Source organism: Felis catus, chromosome B2 (assembly GCF_018350175.1).
Source record: "Felis catus isolate Fca126 chromosome B2, F.catus_Fca126_mat1.0, whole genome shotgun sequence".
NCBI lineage: Eukaryota > Metazoa > Chordata > Mammalia > Carnivora > Felidae > Felis > Felis catus.
The window spans coordinates 76768858-76791090 of record NC_058372.1 but is presented as its reverse complement, the minus strand read 5'-3'; the positions used below and the strand labels follow the sequence as shown (position 1 = coordinate 76791090).

Here is a 22233-nt window from a genome sequence, read left to right as displayed (position 1 = left end):
AGGAAACGGCCACGCCCCCGTCATCTCCCGAGTCCAATAGACGCGAGAGGGTGGGGCGGCCTCGGTCTGACTCAGGGGAGGCTATAAAGGGAACTGCTGGCAGCGCAGCTCGGTCTTTTACGTCTGGATTTGGGAGGCGTTGTGCGATTTTCGGTGAGTGGGCGCTGTGGGCGAGGACCCGAGCGGGCCGTCTTGGAATAGACTGAGGTTCGCTGCAGTATTGTGAGAAGATTAGAGATTTGAGTTTAGGGTGCTGTGTGTAGAAAACTTGCACGTGGAAAACACGCAGCCGGGCCGGCACGTGTCCTGAGTGGTAGTGGTGGCGGCAGGCTTCGAGCTTAGGCGTGTGGAGGCTGGTGCTGATGGCCACGAGCGCTGTGCGCGGCCTGCTTGCTAAACGCCGACATCCGGCTGGCCAAGCCTGAGCGGCGGCGGGAAAACCATATTCCCGGTATTTGGGGCAGGGAGTTTTACGTTGAGCAAGAGGCCTTTAATAAGGAGAGTGTCGTTTTCTCGTCGCGGATCAAAAGGTCATTTGAAAATGGGCAGCCCTGACGTTGCCTGAGATTGAGTTGTATTGTGCCCAGGTGGCGCTGTGTGCAAACCAGATTAGTGATTGGGAAGATTTTAGTACTGAAAACCTTCAATTGTCATTCTTCATTCTGTAAGAATGCTTAGTTTTAAATATTTTGGTCCCCTTCAGGAACAATGGCTCTCAGTGGCATAACGGAGCTGTTACCTGGAGATGTTCACGTAAGTACTGTTGAGCTTAGTTTTTAAACTGAAGAAATAAACCTGTTGATTTACAGGAAAAGATGGTGCATCATTTGAAATTTGCTTCCTACTAGATACAAAGGAAAACTAGAAAATACGTGAGGGAATATTTGCTGGGAAATTACTTGGTTGGAACCTGACCATTTTACCCAGGTATGTGTTGAGCTAATAATTTGATTGTTGGGCTACTTTGATTCAGTGCGATTAGTCCATATGTAGATTAAAATGAAATTTTTTTTTGTCCTTGAACAGCATCCTGGGAGTTGATGAATACTAACAGACCTACAAATGTCACTGGCTAGCAACGTAATTTTTAAAGTAAGTTGTGTGACTTACAAGATCAACTGTAGTGTTTCTAATATAGTGCTTACCTCCTAAAGTTGCTTTGGCTTACAGTAAATTTCACTGTAACATAATTTAGTGAATTATGGTCTTATCAATGATGAAATCTATCCCGAAGCTGACCACCTGAAGAAAAACATACGGATTCGGCTTCTGAGATAAGACTGAAGTTTTTATAGTCTGGATTTTATAACTGAGAGGGTTCTGTTAGGTTATAAATCTTGTAGGGGGAGAACTGCTACCTCAATGTGTTGTGGGTTTTTTTTTTTTTCCTCTGCCAACAGTGAGGGGTCGCTGTCTTTCCATTGAAAGAGGCCAGTTTGCTGTGACCTTCCTAAGATGTAACCCGTTTCTGTGAGTAGAGATTTTTTCCCTTAACAGTTCATCAGTACTTTGTCCTTGGTCTTAATCCATGATGATCTTATCCCGAACCTGAATATCTGTTGAGAAAACTTATACGGATCTGGCTTCTGAGATAGACCGTTATAAGGACAATGATATTTTTAAAAATTCTTTGGCTCTTTTGATGTTGGTAGTCTTGTAAATCTCAAATGTTTTTCCTTTTCTAGGGTTAATACCACCAGATTTACTTGTGAAAAATCGATAAGGAAAAGCTCTTCATTTAACTGACATGGGAAGAAAACCTACAAATCAAGACGATATTTTTTTATTTCTGTAAACACGTTATGAAACCGCATCAGATTCAGATTAATGTATTTGTAAGATTTAAGCCATTACTTTTTATGTCATACTGCCCTAGAGAATCCTAACCTGTTAAGCAGATTACTTTGTAGATCTATTTCTATTTTAAATACAGGAATGCAAAGGAAGGTACATATTTTTAATGGAGAAGTCTTTGATTTCAGTTAACCAGACTTGTAATCAGCTTATTGTGAATGTTTCACCTTTGGCCACCTGTTTGAATTTAAAATCTACGATTGTAATTAAAGCTGAGTGAAAATTTACACTGAATATTGTGGAAAAGTCCTTAGATTTTTATGGAGAGATGACTCATTTTGGCAGTATCACACGGTACAGATCATGTTGGGTTTTGTAGCGTACTGAATATTACTGGATTAGTGGTGAGCAAAAGGGAAAGACTGAGTCTATTACTGGGGGAGGGGAAAATACCAGGTATTACTGGTTCTAATTACTGAATTCTGGAATGTTTGGTCCTAATGAATTATAGTTTGAAAGGATGCTTAAGATGGAAAATGTGAGGGACACCTTGGTGGCTCAGTAAAACATCTCAGCTCCTCCATGCTGGGCATGAAACCTACTTTTAAAAAGATGGGAAAATGTGGAATGCTGAAAATGAAGAGAGCACAGCATGACAACGGGTCATGGGGGGAAGTTCACTGATAAAACCAAACATTGCATAGAATGGATTTAGTGTAGACAGTAATAGCATCTGATCTAACCAAGATGGTTTGGCCCCATGCATGATCATTTTCCCTAAATAGCTACATGAATAAATTGTTGCTAAGCCTATACTTCAGTGTTAGTCAAGAGAATATTCTTGTCAGTTTATGATTATGAACTACCTTTTTTCCTAAAATGTTTTCTTAGTGAAAATACAACGTTGGACCCATGTAGTTTAAGAGGCTCAGTGACAACCATGCCATTTAGTGGGTAGGTACATAGTAGATTTGCTCACGTATTGCAATGGCGTACAAAATTCTATTGAAGCCATATTAAAATAGGTATTAATGCTGTCAGACTTCAAATAATCTGGGTCTCCACACACCTATATGGTAGGTGCAAGGAATTCCACAGTGGCCATACAGTCATGAGAACATGTAGAATGAACTGTAAGTCTGCAGGAAATAACCATGCTTTACATGGATTATTCATAGGAAGCAAGAGTTCCCTAAACTGAGACACCAAGGTGTGGTCCCCTTAATGCAAAGGCCTTAAGGCTTGCTAAAATCCAGCAAAGGGAAAAGCCATTTGGTATAACAGATTACACGTGTAATGGGATTTTGCTATATTAACAAAAGAAAAGTGGGGTCTGTACAACCTTTTCAAGAAACTGTCTACCCTTTTTGACAAAGCTGGCACCTCACTTCAAAACAAGTTGTGAAATAGATAAAATTTGGTTTGGAGCACTCTGACCTCTTCCTGCAATTTATATTGTTGCTCCTTACCCTCTCAATTGATCTAGTAATATGTCACATGTCTTTAGTTTATTATAATGTGCATTTTATGGATTGCAGTGTTACTGGGCTCTGCTAAGGAGGTTAGAAGTAAAACATACTTCCTATGTCCTCATTTTGTTAATAGCGACATGAAATGCCAAGAAAACCAAAGGCAGGCTATAAAGAAAGTGAGAGAAAAAATGTCTTGAGATTGAACAAGTGGATTTGAGTCAAAACCATCTCAGATGAGATGTGAGAAAGATAACATTTTTGGCATAAACACTTGGAGCAAAGATTCTATGCTCCAGGACCTCAGAATGATGAATTTGAAATTTAGGTATCAATTGTGTGGTTAGATGTAGGACAAACAAGGTAGAAGATAGGCTGAAATGTTTTGGGGTGACAGTAAAAACCTATGGTTATTTGAATTCCCTAAAACATTTTTTTCAGGGGGAAGGCACATAGCAGAAAATCACATTTAGTCCCTTTGACTATACAGAGTGTACACTTGAACAAGTAAGTCAGGTCCAAAAAGGTACGCTTTAGTGGAATTAAGCTTGAAAGCTCAACATGTTATAATTGACGTCAGCTGCGATTAAAATTACTAAATGTTTCAAACCTGTGATATACCTAAATGGTATTTTTCATTCATACAACGTGGTGTGGATTGTCATTCTACTAGCCTTCTGTTTTATGAATGTTAACATACCAGGTATTCCTTTCAAGTCCCTGGCTAAGGGACTTAACCCTCTGAGCATATGTGCAATTTAATAGAGAACTTAATGGAGACAAAGCCTTCAAGACCTGAGGAATAAAAGACTACGGCTATAATAGACTGGGATCTGCTTCGTTAGGACTGATACCAGAAGTTGAAAGCAAAACCTACATGTGTCTGGCTTTAGTGGCTTTAACCGATAGGAATGCTTTATGCCTTCCATCACGCTTCCAGGTTATCTTCAAATATAGTAGGCTCAAACCTACCATTTGGTGCTTTCTAAAATTCTGTTGCCAGAAATCTAGTATCAACTGCACTTCCCAATCAAGTGCTCTCTGAATTGATAATACACTTCATAAATCCTTAACTGTTTACCCATCCTGTGTGGAATCTTGGTTGTGCTCAGGTTTTTAACACCCAATTTCCCAGTTAGAATATTTATTTGAATTCCAGCCTTCTAGGATAGTCTGCTTATCTTTTGCTGGTCCTTCTTCCCTTTAGGTGGGGACTCTCTTATCTTTCCTCCCAGAAGCTTGGTTCTGGATCCAAGTAGCACTCACAGCATAGTATAGTAATTATAATTGCCTGACTGAATATTGCCACTGCCTCTGGCCTTGCTGCACCTCACTGATTCTACTAATTTGGATATGTATGAAGATCAGATCAAAGCACAAGTTTGCCATGAGGTGCTGGAAGGTTTATGGACCATCTTGGGGTGGAGGAGAGGGTATCTTTTCAAAATGACAATAGAACTCCTTGGTCTCATTCTTATAAGACCTGGCCTCTTCCCCTTATTACTAGTCCACTGCTAGAGTCCTGTCATGCCATGTGGCTGAGTTACAACAAAATGAGTTAATGTCACAGAACCCCTGAGTACACTATAATTGAACCTTTTTGGGAACTTAATTATGCCCATTCAGTTGATTCTAATTCTTTTCAAAATAGTATTAATAATGTAAAAAGCATTTAAGAATACTCAGAAATTAGCATTTGAGGAAAATAACATTTACACATATAATGTGTTACTTAGGTCAGTAAACTTTTGACATATCCTTGCCTCCTAACTATATAAAGTATAATTGTACATTTTTAAATGTACAGTTTGATGAGTTTTTCCTTTGATACACACCCGTGAAAACATAAGTTTTAGGGAAGTACAGAGTTAAGAGATCTGAGCTGGAGAAATAAAATTGGGAATCATCCACATGTGGATGGTGTATTTAAAGCCATAAGATTACATGAGATCACCAAAGGAGTGAATATAGATAAAAGGAGTAGTCCAAGAGTTAAGTCCTGGAACATTCTAAGAGTAGGGGATTCTGGGTTTAGTTAAAATCCTGGAGATTATTTTGTGCCTGGGACAAAAATTGAGAAGCAGAAATCTATTGTCAAGTCCAACTGCTATATCAAGAAAAGGAACTAGATGGAAAATCAAGGAGTTTTGGAATAAGAGCAAGGGTGAAAACTAAGCAAATAATTGGGCTATAGGGCTGGAGATAGCCTTGATTTAATGCAGAGCCTTAGCATAGAAATTGAAGGAGTTAATATCTGAGAAAGACTTTGTAAATTATCGGGCAAAGTAGTCTTCAGGAAAGAATAAGATAAGGAATTTAGGAAGTATGATAAGGGTTTTCATCAGACACTGCAGACTTAGAGAAGTGGAGTTAGCTACAGACAAGTTAGAGGTTTGTCTTACAGAGCCAAAGTGCCTGCTGAGGCTAAAAACTACCGATTTTAATAGTTAATCAGCATAATTATTCACTGTTCTCCTATGGGACTTATCTGCCTGGGAGCAGGAAGCAGATCAGTGGATTCATCCAAAATTAGGAATAAAGTGGCCAGGAAGAGCAAAACAATAACAAGCCAACAGAATTGATTTGGTAAAAGTGTTATTAAAATTATTAACCTTGAGATCCAGTCTGATTAGGGAAAAACACAAAACAAGTGAGGGTCCCAAGTGAGACAAAGATCATATGTACCATGAAAACTTACTGTTGAAAACTAGGTAAAATAAGGCCCTCTCCAGTTATACCACAAAATGACCCATAGTGTGTTGTATTCTGATTGTTGGTTTCTCTCTCTCTGGCCCTAGAATGTGAATCCTTTACAAAAATAAACTGTGCCGTTTAATCTCAAATTTTGCCTAGAACAATGTAATGACTCCCATAAGAAATTGTCTAAATGGAATTCAATTTGTGTATCTAAGGTGGGCAACAATGATGTGATTTAACCTCTCCAAAAGGGGTAAAAGAAATAAAAGTTGGAAGGTGTTTTGGACAAATACTTGTGTTCCCCCAAATCCATATGTTGAAGCCCTAACCCTAGTGTGGCTATATTTGTAGACAGAGCTCAAAAGAAGTTAACTGAGTTTAAATAAGCTCATAAGGGTAAGGCTCTGATCTGGGAGGAGGAGTGTCCTTATAAAAAAAGACACCAGAGAACTCACTCTCTCCCTCTCCCCTAGCACACCCACAAAGAAGAGGTCACATGAGCACACAGTGTGATGGTGACCACCCACAAGCCAAGACAAGAGGCCTCAGAATGTTGAACTTCCAGCCTCCAGAACTGTGAGAGAAAATTCATTTCTATTGTTTAAGCCACCCAGTCTGTGATATTTTGTTATGGCAGCTCTAACAGACTAAGAAGCAGAGGATAAATGGCCACTGCTATAATTTTGGGAGTTTATATTTAGCTAAAGAATTATGAGTAATAACTATGAAAAAAGCCCATGCAATGTAATCTCTCTGGCTTTATACATTTTCCCTTTAGGTTTCTATTTATTACACTGGAACTAAATCTACAATGTACTTTCTTATTGAATATTAGCAAACACAGCTGCTAGTCACAAAGCTTCCTCTCCACTTGTTTCATCATCAAGTTCAATTATTTGAGAAGTAGGTAATTTCTCAATAAAAAATACTAGGGAAGAGGGACACCTGGCTGGCTCAGTCAGTAGAGCATGTGACCCTTGATCCTGGGGTCATGAGTTCAAGCCCCATGTTGGGCATAGAGCTTACTTAAAAAATAAAAATAAAAATAAATCAGTAAAGAAACCAGAAATTGAAATGAAACTATCTTGGATAGAAAGTGAATGTTGTCTGAGGTCTTATGCTTCACAGGAAAAACTTTTTAATATAAATGAAATTACTTCTTTCATAATCACCTCATATAACAAATTATTTAGGCTTACTAAATATTTCAGTCTAAAATTTCCTTTTTCTATAGAAACATTAAGATTGCAGTAAGTTTTGGGGTACCTGGGTGGCTCAGTTGGCTAAGCATCTGACTCTTGGTTTTGGCTCAGGCAATGATTCATAGTTTGTGGGATCAAGCCCCATGTAGGTCTCTGTGCTGACAGAGCAGAGCCTGCTTAGGATTTTCTCTCCCTCTCTCTGCACCTCCCTGCTCACGCTCTCTCTCCCTTCCCCTCCCGCTCTCAAAATAAATGAAATAAACTTAAAAAAAAAAAAGATTACAATAAGTTTTAACTTAACATTTTTTATAACTGATAGGTCACACCTATCATGATATTGTTCCCTATTTAATGAAAGATGCTTAATATAAAATAGTTACTGACACTTTCAAAGCTCATTTTATTTTTCACAATACTTTGACATATATTATCTTGGGTTCTCCCCCAGAGAAACCCTGGAAGGTAGATAAGGTAGGCATTATTTAGTATTCATTTATTTTATATGTGATAAACTAAGATTGAGATATTTAAAATATAAGCTGGTTAAGTTCCAGGTCAGTGGAAGGAATGATTTCATCATCTAATGTATTTTGTATTGTTTTTTAGTTTTGGTGCCACATTTAAGAAAACAGTGTCAAACTAGGAAGTATCAAAAAAAAGAAGACAAAGGTTCTAGAAACCATGTCATTTTGGGTGATCTTTTAGATCTTGGAAATATTTAACCTGAAGAAATGAAAGTCAAGGGAAAACATGATGACTATTTTAGGGGTGCCTGGGTGGCTCAGTCAGTTAAGAATCTGACTTTGGCTCAGATCATGATCTCATGGCTTGTGGGTTTGAGCCCTGCATCAGGCTCTGTGCAGACAGCTCAGAGCCTGAAGCCTGCTTCAGATTCTGTGTCCATCTCTCTCTGCCTCTCCACTGCTTGAGCTCTGCACCCCCCCCCCCAAATAATTAAACATCAAAAAAATGAAAAACACGATGACTAGTTTTAGATATTTGAAAGTGTATCAGATGGGGTAATAGTAATAATAATAATCCGATGCGATAGGTACTATTAATTTTTTTAAGTTTATTTACTTATTTTGAGGGAGAGCACACAAGAACATGAGCAGGGTTGGGGCAGAGAGAGAAGAGAAAGAATCCTAAGCAGGCTCCATGCCATGAGCACAGAGCCCAATATGGGGCTCAGACTCACAAACTGTGAGATTGTGACTTGAGCTGAAATGAAGGGTCGGACGCTTAACCAACTGAGCCATCCAAGCATCAGTAGGTACTATTAGTATGCACATTTTACAGATGAGGAAATTGAAACTTAGAAAGGTAACCTAATGAAGGTCGCATAGGAAGTGAAGGAATTGGAATTTAAAATCTGGCAGTCTAAGTCCAGAGATGGTGTTCTTACCCCACTAAATTCCTTCCCCAAAGGAGTAGTTAAATGTTTCTCTAGAAGGCATAAAGGAGATCAATGAAATAAATAAAAAGAGACCATCCACAAACGAGCCTAAAAATGAGTTCCCAATATGAGAATGTGCAGCCTCCATATTATAGTCTCTTGTCAGTGTGAGTTGGAGGAAGGAGGCTGGCCCTAATCAACTTTGAAGACCCTTCTAAGTCTAAGTTCAGATTTTTGATTTGCCCAAGGTAACCCAGCTACTTAATGTCCAAAATGACAACCAATATCTTCTATCCCTTTTTCAGTCCAATATTCAGTCCAATAAGTGTAATGTCCCAGTTTTTTCCAGTGGTAATATAAATTTCCTCAAAATTCATTAATCCGTGAGAGTGGGTAAAATCACATTATGTTGTACCGGCTCACTGCCCATCTGTTAACACAGGACCTCTAGCCCGTATAAAATTCCTTCAGAGAGGCCCATTAGAGTATTTCACATGTATTCACAAATAAGTCTCCCAATGCTCTTCCTGATATTCTGCCTATTACTATGGCCCCTTTATTAGGTACCCCCATACATCCAGTGCCTCCCACTAAGCATCAAAGTCTCCTTTCTTGCTGACACTATCATGGTCCAGAGAGGTGTTGTATTCTCATATCCTTCTCCTACTGCTATGCCTCATAAAAGAGAAATCTGTGCAGTTCTTCTTGTTCCTTCTGTCTCACAAAGCCCCTCAAAAAACAGTCCCTTCAGCTTTTTTTCATAGATGTTTTTCCATGAGGGGCACCTGGCTGGCTCAGTCTGTAGAGCATGCAACTCTTGGTCATGAGGTCATGAGTTTAAGCCCCACATTGGGAGTAGAGCCTACTTTAAAAAACAAAATAAAAAATAAAAACGTATCCTAGATGTTTTTCCATGGCACTAAGACCTGGTGCCTGTAGTCAGGCTTGGGTTTAGAACTTCCCTATCTTTCTCTGCCACATCTCTAATCTCTTCTTAGCAGACTCTCACCCTGCAATTCATCCTAAGAATCTGGAAGGTTCAGCCTCATGAGTCCAGACAAATCTGAATCTCAGATTAAGCTTAACCCTGCTATATCAATAGTAGCCTGAAATCCATATTGTTTTTTTTTAATTTAATGTTAATTTAGTTTTGAGAAAGAAAGAAAGAGAAAGAGTGTGAGAGGCAGAGAGGGGGAGATACAGAATCCGAAGCAGGCTCCAGGCTGTGAGCTGTCAGCACAGAGCCTGATGCGGAGCTCGAACCCACAAACCACATGATCATGACCTGAACTGAAGTCAGATACTTAAACAACTGAGCCACCCAGGCGCCCTTGAAATCCATATTTTTTTTAAAGATTTTATTTACTTTTGAAGTAAACTCTATACCCATCGTCGGGCTCAAACTTAAGACCCTGAGATCAAGAGACATGCTCCACTAACTGAGCCATCCAGGCACCCACAAGTCACTTTAATAAACCATTTTTACAAAAATGTTGCCAATAGCTGGGGCGCCTGGGTGGCGCAGTCGGTTAAGCGTCCAACTTCAGCCAGGTGACGATCTCGCGGTCCGTGAGTTCGAGCCCCACGTCAGGCTCTGGGCTGATGGCTCAGAGCCTGGAGCCTGTTTCCGATTCTGTGTCTCCCTCTCTCTCTGCCCCTCCCCTGTTCATGCTCTGTCTCTCTCTGTCCCAAAAATAAATAAACGTTGAAAAAAAATTTAAAAAAAAATGTTGCCAATAGTTGATCAATTTAATTACATTAGAACATAGACATTAAACTCACTAAACTTCTCTGAGGCAATAGTAAGCTATATTCTTTGGTACATCTCAATTCTCATCTTTTAGTTTCATCACTGATGAAGACTTTCAGCTTATATTACATTTCTTTTTCAAAAATGAATGCAATAACATTGCTCAGAGTCTGATCATATACCCAGAAATGTTAGGCTAGTTTTGAAATCAATGGACCTGCGTCTCATGTAGAGTCTTATGGATCATTGAAAAGATTTTACTCTAGGGGCGCCTGGGTGGCTCAGTCGGTTAAGTGTCTGACTTTGACTCAGGTCACGATCTTGCAGTTTGTGAGTTCGAGCCCCGCATCAGGTCTGTGCTGACAGCTCAGAGCCTGGAGCCTGCTTCGGATTCTGTATCTCCTCCTCTCTCTGCCCCTCCCATGCTCATGCTCTGTCTCTCAATAATAAATAAACGTTAAAAATTAAAAAAAAAAAAAGAAAAGATTTTACTCTGAGTAAATTGGGAACGACTGTAAAAGAAAACAGAGGGGTGCCTGGGTGGCTCAGTCAATTAAGCATCTGACTCTTGATTTCAGCTCAGGTCATGATCCAGGGTTGTGGGATCAAGCCCTGTGATGAGTGTGGAGCCTGCAGCCTGCTTGAGATTCTCTCTCTCCCTCCGCCCCTTCCCCTCCCGCCCCTACGCTCTCTCTCTCTAAAATAAAGAAGAAAAAAAAAAAGGAAACAGAAACTCAAAGGGTGATTCACAGCATCAAAACATGTGAACTCTACCCCCTAGGGCCCAGATTGTAGTCTCTATCATTTACCATTAAAAGGAAACAAGGCGCATTGGAGAAATGACTGATTGCAGATCTGAGGCAAGAAATGTATAAGATGAACCTGGTACACCTTTGCTATAGCAGAGAGCAAGAAAGCTGTCAAAGACTGCTAAGATTGTATTAAAAGAACTAAGGAGCCAACCTGGAGTATCTTCTACCATCCGAAGATGTAATGTAGACTATTACAAAGGATAATAACTACAATAGATAGAAACACATAAAATATGTTCAAATCTATGAATTCATAATGATACCAAAACAAAACAAAACTGATTTTGATGCTGTTAGAGGATGTTGGTAAACCAATTTATCAATTTCAGAACTGGCAAATAAAGGGACTTTCCAACACCAACTCTAGTAACAGATAATCAAATAGAAGGTAAGAAAGTTTCTCTTTATTGATGTATTCTAGTTAATAAATGAAAAAGATTGACATAGTTAGAATGTCACCACTTTGCAAACATCTAATGAGTTAATGTATCTAAGTGATGATCGTCAATGGCTGCTAACATCAAGAAAAAGAGAAGCAAACTGAATATAAGTAGTTGATTGGATGTTTTGAGGCATGTCAATGATATACTGATACTTAAAGAGCCACTTTCCACAGGAAATATGCTTTAAATATTTTTTTTCCATTAAAAGTGATATATTTACCCTAAGATATTAGCACTCTCCATTCTTTGCAATAATGTCACACATCTGCAAGATGTCTCACCAGTCTCCCCAAAAAGAGTTCCTTGAATGAGTCTAACAAAACTCTAGAAAACTAGTTATTAACATGAATAAAATAGCATGAGATTTATCACTTCAACTTCAGTTGCATCTTGGGGAGATGAGTTTGTTTCATACACTTTAAACTCTTCTGTCAGCTCGTGATAACAGTCCTGACTATAGTATCATTGTCTACCTCAATAAACAGCTATATCTCAGGAAGGGAAATATGCTCAATACCATGGTAATGTTTATTCTAGATAAATGTTTCATAGATGATTCATATTATAGTACCCCAAATTTCTTTGAACATTCTTCTTAATATAGAATAAATACAACCTCTTAAATTTAGATCCAGTGGGGGCGCCTGGGTGGCTCAGTCGGTTAAGCGGCCTACTTCGGCTCAGGTCATGATCTCACGGTCCGTGGGTTCGAGCCCCGCGTCGGGCTCTGTGCTGACAGCTCAGAGCCTGGAGCCTGTTTCAGATTCTGTGTCTCCCTCTCTCTGACCCTCCCCTGTTCATGCTCTGTCTCTCTCTGTCTCAAAAATAAATAAATGTTAAAAAAAAAATTAAAAAAAAAATTTAGATCCAGTGAAATCCAAATATAAGAAACCATCTCCTGGGGCACCTGGGTGGCTCAGTCAGTTGAGCATCTGACACTTGATTTCAGCTCAGTTCATCATCCTGGAGTCATGGGACTGAGCCCCACATTGGGCTCTGCACTGAGCATGGAACCTGCTTAAGATTCTCTCTTTCAAAAATTAAAATAAATAAATATCTAAAAATTAAAAAAAATAAACTGTCTCCTATGCAGTTTTCTGTTTGCCATTTACTAGAAATTTAAATTACTTATCAATTTTTAACTTGAATGAAGAATGGAGGCGCCTGGGTGGCTCAGTTGGTTGAGCATCTGACTCTGGATTTTGGCTCAGGTCATGATCCCAGGGTCGTGAGATCAAGCACCACATTGGGCTCTGCACTGAGCGAGGACCCTCCTTGGGGTTCTTTCTCTCTCTCTCTCTCTCTCTCTCTCTCTCTCTCTCTCTCTCTCCCCCTCTGTCCTCTCTCCCCCTTCTCCCCTGTATGTGCTCTCATGCCACTTGCTCTTTCTAAAAAAAAGAAGAAGAAAAAAAAAGAATGATGTACAGAACACGAACTTCCAGAATAAGTAAAATATACATTTTCAACTTTAGGCACGGGTTCTGGAGTATTTAAATGTATCTAATTTCCTAAAAGTTATATTTTTGTTTTTCTTTTTTACCTATTAAACAATTATAAAAAGAAAAAATTATAAAATATATAAAAATGTAAAAAGAAGGAAGGTATTAAGAGTAAAATGAAAATAACTAATAATTCCACAAATCCGAGATAACCACTGTAAAAAATGTTTTATTTATTTCTGTATGCAGATATAAATTTTAATAAAATTTGAGTTATGCTGTATATGGTTTGTTATCCTAATTAAAAAAAAATTTTTAATGTTTATTTGCTTTTGAGAGACAGAGAGAGACAGAGTGTGAGTGGGGAAGGGGCAGAGAGAGAGAGAAAGACACAGAATCTGAAGAAGCTCCAGGCTCTGAGCTGTCAGCACAGAGCCTGACACGGGGCTTGAACTCACAAGCCATGAGATCATGACCTGAGCCGAAGTCGGACGCTCAACAGACTGAGCCACCCAGGGGTCCCCCTAATTTTTTTTTTTACTTAATATTCTATAGTGACAATTTTCTTTTTTTTTTCTTTTTTTTTTAACGTTTTATTTATTTTTGAGACAGAGAGTGACAGAGCATGAATGGGGGAGGGTCAGAGAGAGAGGGAGACACAGAATCTGAAAGAGGCTCCAGGCTCTGAGCTGTCAGCACAGAGCCCGACGCGGGGCTCAAACTCACGGACAGTGAGATCATGACCTGAGCCGAAGTCGGACGCTTAACCGACTGAGCCACCCAGGCGCCCCTATAGTGATAATTTTCAATGCCTCTAAAAATTCTTCTACTCATTGTTCTCACTGGCAACATCTAGGAAACTTCATTTTTATGGATATTCAATAACTAACCAATTCCCTAAGACTGAAAATTTCGATTGCTTTGAATTTTGTCATGATGACAAATTTTACAGCAATAAATATTCCAAACAATAATGCTACACTGGTTATTTCTGGATAGTGGGTTTATATTACCATCCATGAATTAAACATTTCTGATAATGTATCTTCTCACATCCATTTGCAGCCATTCTAGTCCATACTGCACCCCATCATGTACCCTCTCTCCCAGTCTTTTACACTGCTCAGTCTATAGGGGTAAGAAACTACCTAACATCCTTAACCATGTTTTTATACATACCTTCCAGCTCCTTGCCTTAAGTAAATTGTGCTTCTCTCCTGAGGGCACCACTTCCCCTTGCATCCTTTTTTTTTTTTTTTTTTAAGTAGCCTCCATACCCAAATGGGGCTCAAACTCAGCCCCAAGATCAAGAGTCAAATGCTCTACTACCTGAGCCAGCTAGGTGCCCCGCTTTGCAGACTTCTGAAGCCATTTCCCTCATGTGTGGAAGTTAAAATCCAGTATCTTCCTTGCACCCTACTGCCACTTCTTGACAATTATTTCTCCATCTTTATGTACAACCCCCTGATTTTTTTCATGTTCATTCCACCTGACTGGCCACCCTGTGTCCTGCCTTAAGGCTATTATTTTCCAACTGTCTACTTACTTACCCTTATTAAATTTTGAGGAGTTGAGGACCAGCTTTGCTGTGCTATTCTGTATCATCTGTTTCCAATGTCTGCACATCAGTGTCTTAACAATTTGGTTTCTCAGTTCTTTGATTTCTTCCATTTTCTCCTCTCTACACCCAGCACTCTTACCTGGGATCTACTGGCCTTCAAGGAGCCATGATGGAAATCAAGGGGTCTATGAACTTGGGTAGGGAAAAAGCTATTATCTTCAGTTTCATGAAGAATCAACTGAAACGTAATGTTTATTTCAATAACAAAAGTAGGCAATATACCAGAGAACTATTAGCAGTATCTATGAATTTATCACCAATAGAAAACACAGCTATTTTTATACACATTGCATTTCAGTTACTATCATATACAAATAATTAAAAAATTTTATTTATGCTTATTTCTACCTAGGAATTATGGTCCTTTTTAAGCCTGCCACTAGATCTTGTTTAATGCAAGGAAGCACATTATCTTAGTCCATTCAGGCTGCTATAACAATATACCACATACTAGGTAGCTTATTAACGACGGAAATTTATTTCTCACAGTTATAGGGGCTGGAAGTGCAAGATCCAGTATGCCAGCATGGGTGGGTGAGAGCACTCTTCTGGGTCACAGTTTCTCATTATATCCTCACATAATGGATGGGAGTGAGGGAGCTCTTTGGGGTCTCTCTCTCTCTCTCTCTTTTAACATTTATTTATTTTTGAGAGAGTGCACATGAGAGTGGGGGAGGGACAGAGAGAGGCATGAATCCCAAGCAGGCTCCGCACTGTCAGTGCAGAGCCCAATGCAGGGTTTGAACCCATGAACCAAACTGTGAGATCATGACCTGAGCAGAAATCAAGAGATGGACGCTTTGGGAAAGGGTCTATTCATTTCTTCTGCCCATTTCACCACTGGCTTATTTGTTTTGTGTGTACTAGATTTTGGATACTAATCCTTTATCTGATATGTCATTTGCAAATATCTTCTCCCATTCCGTTGGTTGCCTTTTAGTTTTGATGATTGTTTCCTTCACTGTGCAGAAGCTTTTTATCTTGATGAGATCCCAATAGTTCATTTTTGCTTTTATTTCCCTTGCCTTCGGAGACATGTCAAATAAATTGCTGTGGCTGAGGTTAAAGAAGTTGCTGCCTGTTTTCTCCTATAGGATTTTGATGGTTTCTTCTCTCACATTTAGGTCTTTCATCCACTTTGAATTTATTGTTGTGTATGGCATAAGAAAGTAGTCCAGGTTCATTCTTCTGAATGTTGCTGGTCTTGACATCACTACATCGTCTGCCACCACCATCAAAATGAGTTTTCTGTGGTCCCTGCTTCATTGCGTCAGTTTCTCCCAATTCAATATTCAGAGCAAATGCATCCAAATGTCAATTCCGAGATTCTTAAAGTGGGAAATCCCCCCAAATAAAGGATTGGGGTTCTGATGCACATAAGTCATGATAATCAAATAATCAAATCTTAAGCAAAATCCCATAATCAAATCTTTTCATTCAGTGTTCTAATTTTACTAACAGCATTATTAATAGCATTGACAACAATATTGTTAATTGGTAGTGATCAGTCTTGAAAAAAAGAGCAGGTTAGGGGCGCCTGGGTGGCTCAGTTGGTTAAGTGTCCAACTTTGGCTCAGGTCATGATCTCACAGTTCGTGGGTTCAAGCCCCGGGTCAGGCTCTGTGCTGACAGCTCAGAGCCTGGAGCCTGCTTCGGATTCTGTATCTCCCTCTCTCTCTGCCCTCTCCCCCTACTCGTGTTCTGTCTCTCTGTCTCTTAAAAATAAATAAATGTGAGAAAAATTTTTTAAAAGAGAAGGTTAAAAATCATGTTGTCAGTTACTCTTCAATTTGAAAGTAAACTATATATTCATTCACTTTATCCAGATTATGACTCTTTCTGTGATGACAAATTTTCCTCCATGAATAAAAAGAAAACTACAGTTCCAAGTGTAAAATTTCTGACCAATGTCTTCTAGTTGCCAAGTTAGCATACATCTGTGTGGTAGAGATAACTTCAAAGATTTTTCCCCATTTTGTTAAAAATTGTCCTTAAAAATGAAAACAAGAAAAAAGTTGAATGCCTAACTGATTGAGCCACCCAGATGCCCCTGGGTCTCTTTTATAAGAGGGGGCTCCACCCTTATGACCTAATCATCTCCCAAAGGTTCAACCTCCTAACACCATCATATTGGTGTGACGATTATGACATTTGGGTTCTGGGGGAACACTAACATTCAGGCCATGGCACACCTACATTACTATAGCATACATTTAATTTGTTTAAATAGTTTTATAACTGTATTTTAATGTAAGACTTTATATGTAATCCTATGTAGTTTGTTGTATGCCCTTAAAAATATTTTTTTCAAAAGGGGTCCATAGGCTTCACCAGAGTGGCAAGTAGTCCACGGCACAAATAATTAAGAACCTCTTCATTATACAATAGTCTCCCTGTATCTGCAGAGGATACTTTCCAAGACCCCCAGGGGATGTCTAAAACCGTGGATAGTACCAAACCCTATATATGCTATGTTTTTTTCTCATACATACATACCTATGATAAGGTTTAATTTATGAACCAGGCGCATTAAGAGATTAACAACAATAACTAAGGGGTGCCTGGCTGGTTCAGTCAGTAAAGTGTGCAACTCTTGATCTTGGGGTTGTGAGTTTGAACCCCACATTGGGTATAGAGATTAGTAAAACTAAAATCTTTTTTAAAAATTTAAAATAAAAATAACAATAACTAATAATGAAATAGAATAATTATAACAAATACTATAATAAAATTTCTGTGAACATGTTCTTTCTTAAAATATCTTATTGTACCCTACTCACCCCTCTCATGATGATGTGAGATGAAGTGAAGTGAATGATGTAGGCATTGTAAATGAACCCACAGAAAGTAAAACTGTGGATAAGGGGGAACTACAGTATATCAAATATACAGTATTTGATGCCCCAAATGGCTGACTTGCCCCAGCCATTTGCCCTGCTGCAAAAATCGCATAGCAGGGCTGGGGACTCTCCCAGGGCACCTGGATGGCTCAGTCGACTAAGCATCTCACTCTTGATTTTGGCTCAGGTCAAGATCTCACGGTTCATGGGGTCCCATAGGACTCTGAGGACAGTGCAGAGCCTGCTTGAAATTCTCTCTCTCCCTCTCTCTGCCCCACTCCACTGTTCACGCATGTTCTCTCTCAAAATAAATAAATAAACATTTTTAAAAAAAAAATGATACAGCCAGGCAGATTTATGCCATTATATATTCATGGTCTTTACTCTCAACCAGCCCCTCAGTGATTCTCGGCAGTCACCCTTTCCCTTGTTAGTTTTCTCCCCCATTTCAGACTTACTTTTTCCTCCAAACCTCCCAACTCCTCACTCCCCTACCTCAACTGTCCCTTCACCTCAGAGATTTCAGCCCTCTCTTCATGGAGAATTTTAAAGACTTCAGCTGACACGATTTCCTTATGCCAGGCACTGTATGTAGCCAGTTTTTCCTTCCATCTCATTATAATGGAATGGTGTCCCCCTCTGGTCTAAGGCAAATTCTGCCTCCAGTTCTACAAATCACATTCATTCTTGCAATAAATATTGAATCCACACTTCCTATATTTGTTATAAGTTATATCCCTCCTCCCCAAAAAAAGAGACACGTTGAAGACCTAAACCCCAGTACCTCAGAATGTGACCTCACTTGGAAATAGGGTCATTGTAGATGTAATTAGTTAAGATGGGGTGATACTGGAGTAGGGTAGACCCCCTGATCCAATATGACTGGTGTCCTCATAAGAAGATGATCATGTGAAAGCAGAGACACAGAGTGAATGTCATGTTGCAATGAAGGCAATGATTTAAGTTCTGCAGCTGCAAGCCAAGGAAAGCCAAAGATTATCTGCATACTACCAGAAGCTACGAAGAGGCAAGGAAAGTTCCAGAGGGAGCATAACCCTGAAAATACCTTGATTTCACACTTCGAGCCTCCAGAGCTGTAAGACATTAAATTTCTATTGTTTTGAGCCACCCAGCTTGCAGTACTTTGTTACATCAGTCTGAGGAAACAAATATACTGCTGTAGGCACAAAACAGTGAACAAAGCAACAATCCCTGGCCTGTTTGTGGAGCTTACCTGCCTTCTTAACAACCTGTATATTAGGGCACCTGGGTGGCTCAGTCGGTTGAACATCCGACTTCGGCTTAGGTCATGATCTCACCATCTGTGAGTTCAAGCCCCGCGTTGGGCTCTGTGCTGACAGCTCAGATCCTGGAGCCTACTTCCGATTCTGTGTCTCCCTCTCTCTCTTCCCCTCCACCACTCATGCTCTGTCTCTCTCTCTCTCAGAAAGAAATAAACATTAAAAACCTGCATATCAAAATAATCCCTTCTTTCTCCTCTATCTTTGACTTCTCCCTCTCTCCTGGCTCCTCCCAACTTTAAGTGTCCAGTATCTTTTTATGCAGAAATTAAAATATCCCTGGCCTTCGTGTTCCTTTCTAACTGACCAGTTATTCCTTGCTCCTTGTTTACAGCCAAATTTCTTAAAATAGTCATCTATACTTGCTTTATATATTGATCTTCTACTCACACTTCACCCTTTGTATTCTCACCTTTCTCCTCCCCATTCCACTGAAATTCCCTTTGCCAAGGTCCCCAGATGAACTTGTCATTAAAGCCAGGGGAACCTTAAATCCCTCCTTGCTTGATTTGTCAGCAGTATCTGACCATGTTGACCATTCTATCTTCCTGAAATTCTCTTTTCATTTGGTGTCTGAAAAGCTATTCTTTCCTATATTTTCTCCACATTTTGTGACTGTTCCTTCTCAGATTCTTTTTTTTAATTTTTTTAAATGTTTACTTATTTTTGAAAGAAAGAGAGACAGAGCACAAGTGGGGGAGGGGCAGAGAGAGAGGGAGACAGAGAATGGGAAGCAGGCTCCACACTTTGAGCTGTTGGCACAGAGCCCAATGCAGGGCTCGTCCTTCTCAGATTGTTTTGAAGATGTTTCTTCCATATATATACATGTTGATGTCCCTCAAGATAGTATGCTGGGTCCTTTTCTTTTCTTACTTTGCACACTCTTCCTAAGCAAATCAATAACTATAGTTCCAAGTCAATAACTCTGGTTCATATCTCTCTCCAGAGATTCAGATCTGAATATCCTGTCTATAAACATCACTAACATATGATACATGTACCTCAGACTAACATTTTTAACCTCCTTCCCATCCCTCCATTCCAGTTCTTTCTCTAACATTCCCAGAAAACAACATTTCCATTCTTCCCATTGCCAAAACCATACCATGAACTTATTCCTCACTTCCCTTTCCCTTATCCCTCTACCACCAAGCAATCTACACATGCTACTGGTCTGGGTGTCCAAATATTTCTTGACACTCTGCTTTCCCTCATTTTCAAGGCTACTCCTTAGGATCAGCCACAATCTTCTTTCATCTCAATTATTACACCATCCTCTTTATTTGTCTCCTTCCTCTGTCGTTGCTCTTAGGGCCAGTGTCAGGGGCAGATGACTTGTGCAGTCATGCAGAATCTTCACTCAAAAGAGCCCTTCACTTGGTTTTATGTTCTGAAGTTGCCATCTTGAAATTCTTTTTTTTATGTTTATTTTTTTTTTAATTTATTTTTTATTTTTTTTTAATTTTTTTTTTCAACGTTTATTTATTTTTGGGACAGAGAGAGACAGAGCATGAACGGGGGAGGGGCAGAGAGAGAGGGAGACACAGAATCGGAAACAGGCTCCAGGCTCTGAGCCATCAGCCCAGAGCCTGTCGCGGGGCTCGAACTCACGGACCGCGAGATCGTGACCTGGCTGAAGTCGGACGCTTAACTGACTGCGCCACCCAGGCGCCCCATAATTTCAATGATTCTTCATGAGTTGACTGTTCTTATATTTGCATCTAAAACTGACTTTGCACAATATAAAGATGAATGGTAAAATTTATGCTAATAATTTAAATTTTTAATTTTTCTCTAGTTAGAATGTTAAATAACAAATAGAAAGTACCATGACAAATGAAGAAAAAGACTGCAGAAGAATGAAAAAAGGTTTATATTTTATTACCTATAACACATTTCTCCTGCTTTTTTCAACAAGAAGCCCTACATATATATTTTGTCCTAGACCCAGCAAATTATGTAGCCAGCTCAGGTTGCTCTTCACCAATCCATCCTACAGCAAGTATGAACTAAATTATAAACATTATTAAGTCATTTTCTTGTTTAAAGCCTTTCTGAAATTTGTCAAAACCTTACCCTACAGTTGCACTCTACACAAGGATGCTCAAGGAAGAGAAAAGGATCTGAAATCCAGCTTGCACCCTACCTGCCCTTCTTTGCCCTGCATACCACACCCTGACATGTGGTATGATACTGACCTTAGACCTGGGAGAGGCCCCTACCCTGGCCTGCTTGATTTGTAGTAGTGTTAAATTTAAAGTGCATGCAAATCAATGGGAGGTCTTGTTAAACCACAGATTCTGATTTTGTTGGTCTAGCATAAGGCCCAAGATTCTGCATTTTTTTTTAATTATTTTATTTTTATTTTAAGTTTTATATTTTTACTTGGGGGGGGGGCAGGTGAGGGAGGGACAGAGAGAGAGGGAGAGACTGAGGATCTGAAGCAGGCTCTGCTCTGACAGCAGAGACCCTGATAAAGGGCTCTAACTCACAAACCGTGAGATCATGACCTGAGCTTAAGTTGGATGCTTAACAGACTGAGCCACCAGGCACCCCAAAGATTTTATTTAAGTAATCTGTACACTCAATGTGGGGCTCAAACTCACAACCCCTAGATAAGAGTTATATACTCTACTGACTGAGTCAGCCAGGTGCCAACCAATATTCTGGATTTTTGCAAGCTTTCATGTGATACTCATGCTGCTGGTGCATGGACCACATTTTGAGTAGCAAGGCTTTAGAGAACCCTACTCTTGGGCTCCTCAGGCAATGCCACTTTCATATAAAAATCCCATTTTGGCTCAGATACCCAGAACTATAGAATTCCCTGTCCAAACAATTCTGAAATTATTTCTAACTGTTTGCTGGGGGATAGGGGAATAGTGAATAGAACTAAGACAAGTGGATCAAGAAGTCCACATGTATACGAATGAGGCCCTTTTTGGTATAGAATGGACTTGGAAGTAGGAAGAGAAGAGGACCAGGATTGAAGTCATATGCCAACATTGAACTCTGATTCTAAGAATTTTGAATTTGAACTTGGTCTTTTAGGTCATTATGAAGTTATAAATGTCAGGTTAGAAGAATAGAACACATTTAGAATAGAACAACACAATAGTAAATTAGAGTGATCTACAACTTTAAGATGTGGGCCTCTAATTGTACTCTTGCCCTAAGCTCTGCAAATGTTAGGGGCAAGTCTGTGGAGTTTCATCCACCATGAGGAAGTGGCATCTTCTTTAGATAATGACACCCTCCACTGCCCTTTTCACTCTCCAAGGCCAGGCCTGGAGTCTCCAAGTTGCAACTGCCCAGAGTGAATGCTTATTTCTAATTCACACAAAGGCTTAGTGTAAGTTCATGGGATGCAAACAGCATTTTTTAAAAGTAAAATTGAGGATGAAATAGAAAATATAGGAGTGTTTGCACATAGTAAAAATATTATCATGAAATATGGTTCATGTATACA

The 22233-nt window shown here is 39.5% G+C and overlaps 1 long non-coding RNA gene and 2 other non-coding genes across 4 annotated transcripts; all 3 read left to right on the top strand.

Annotated features, from left to right (window-relative positions):
- Positions 1–10: 10 nt before the first annotated feature.
- LOC102902588 lies at positions 11–6448 on the top strand. Of its 2 annotated transcripts, XR_440315.5 has the most exons (7): positions 48–153; positions 704–753; positions 849–927; positions 1027–1092; positions 1401–1470; positions 1686–2748; positions 6434–6448. It is a non-coding gene; the product is annotated as an uncharacterized LOC102902588 (long non-coding RNA). The 2 variants fall into 2 exon arrangements; XR_890328.4 differs by lacking the exons at positions 704–753; positions 6434–6448 and having other exon boundaries at positions 11–153; positions 810–927; positions 1686–2088.
- Positions 1209–1276, top strand: LOC111560695. The gene has a single exon (XR_002742689.1). It is a non-coding gene; the product is annotated as a small nucleolar RNA SNORD50 (small nucleolar RNA).
- On the top strand, positions 1524–1593 carry LOC111560694. The gene has a single exon (XR_002742688.1). It is a non-coding gene; the product is annotated as a small nucleolar RNA SNORD50 (small nucleolar RNA).
- Positions 6449–22233: the final 15785 nt, after the last annotated feature.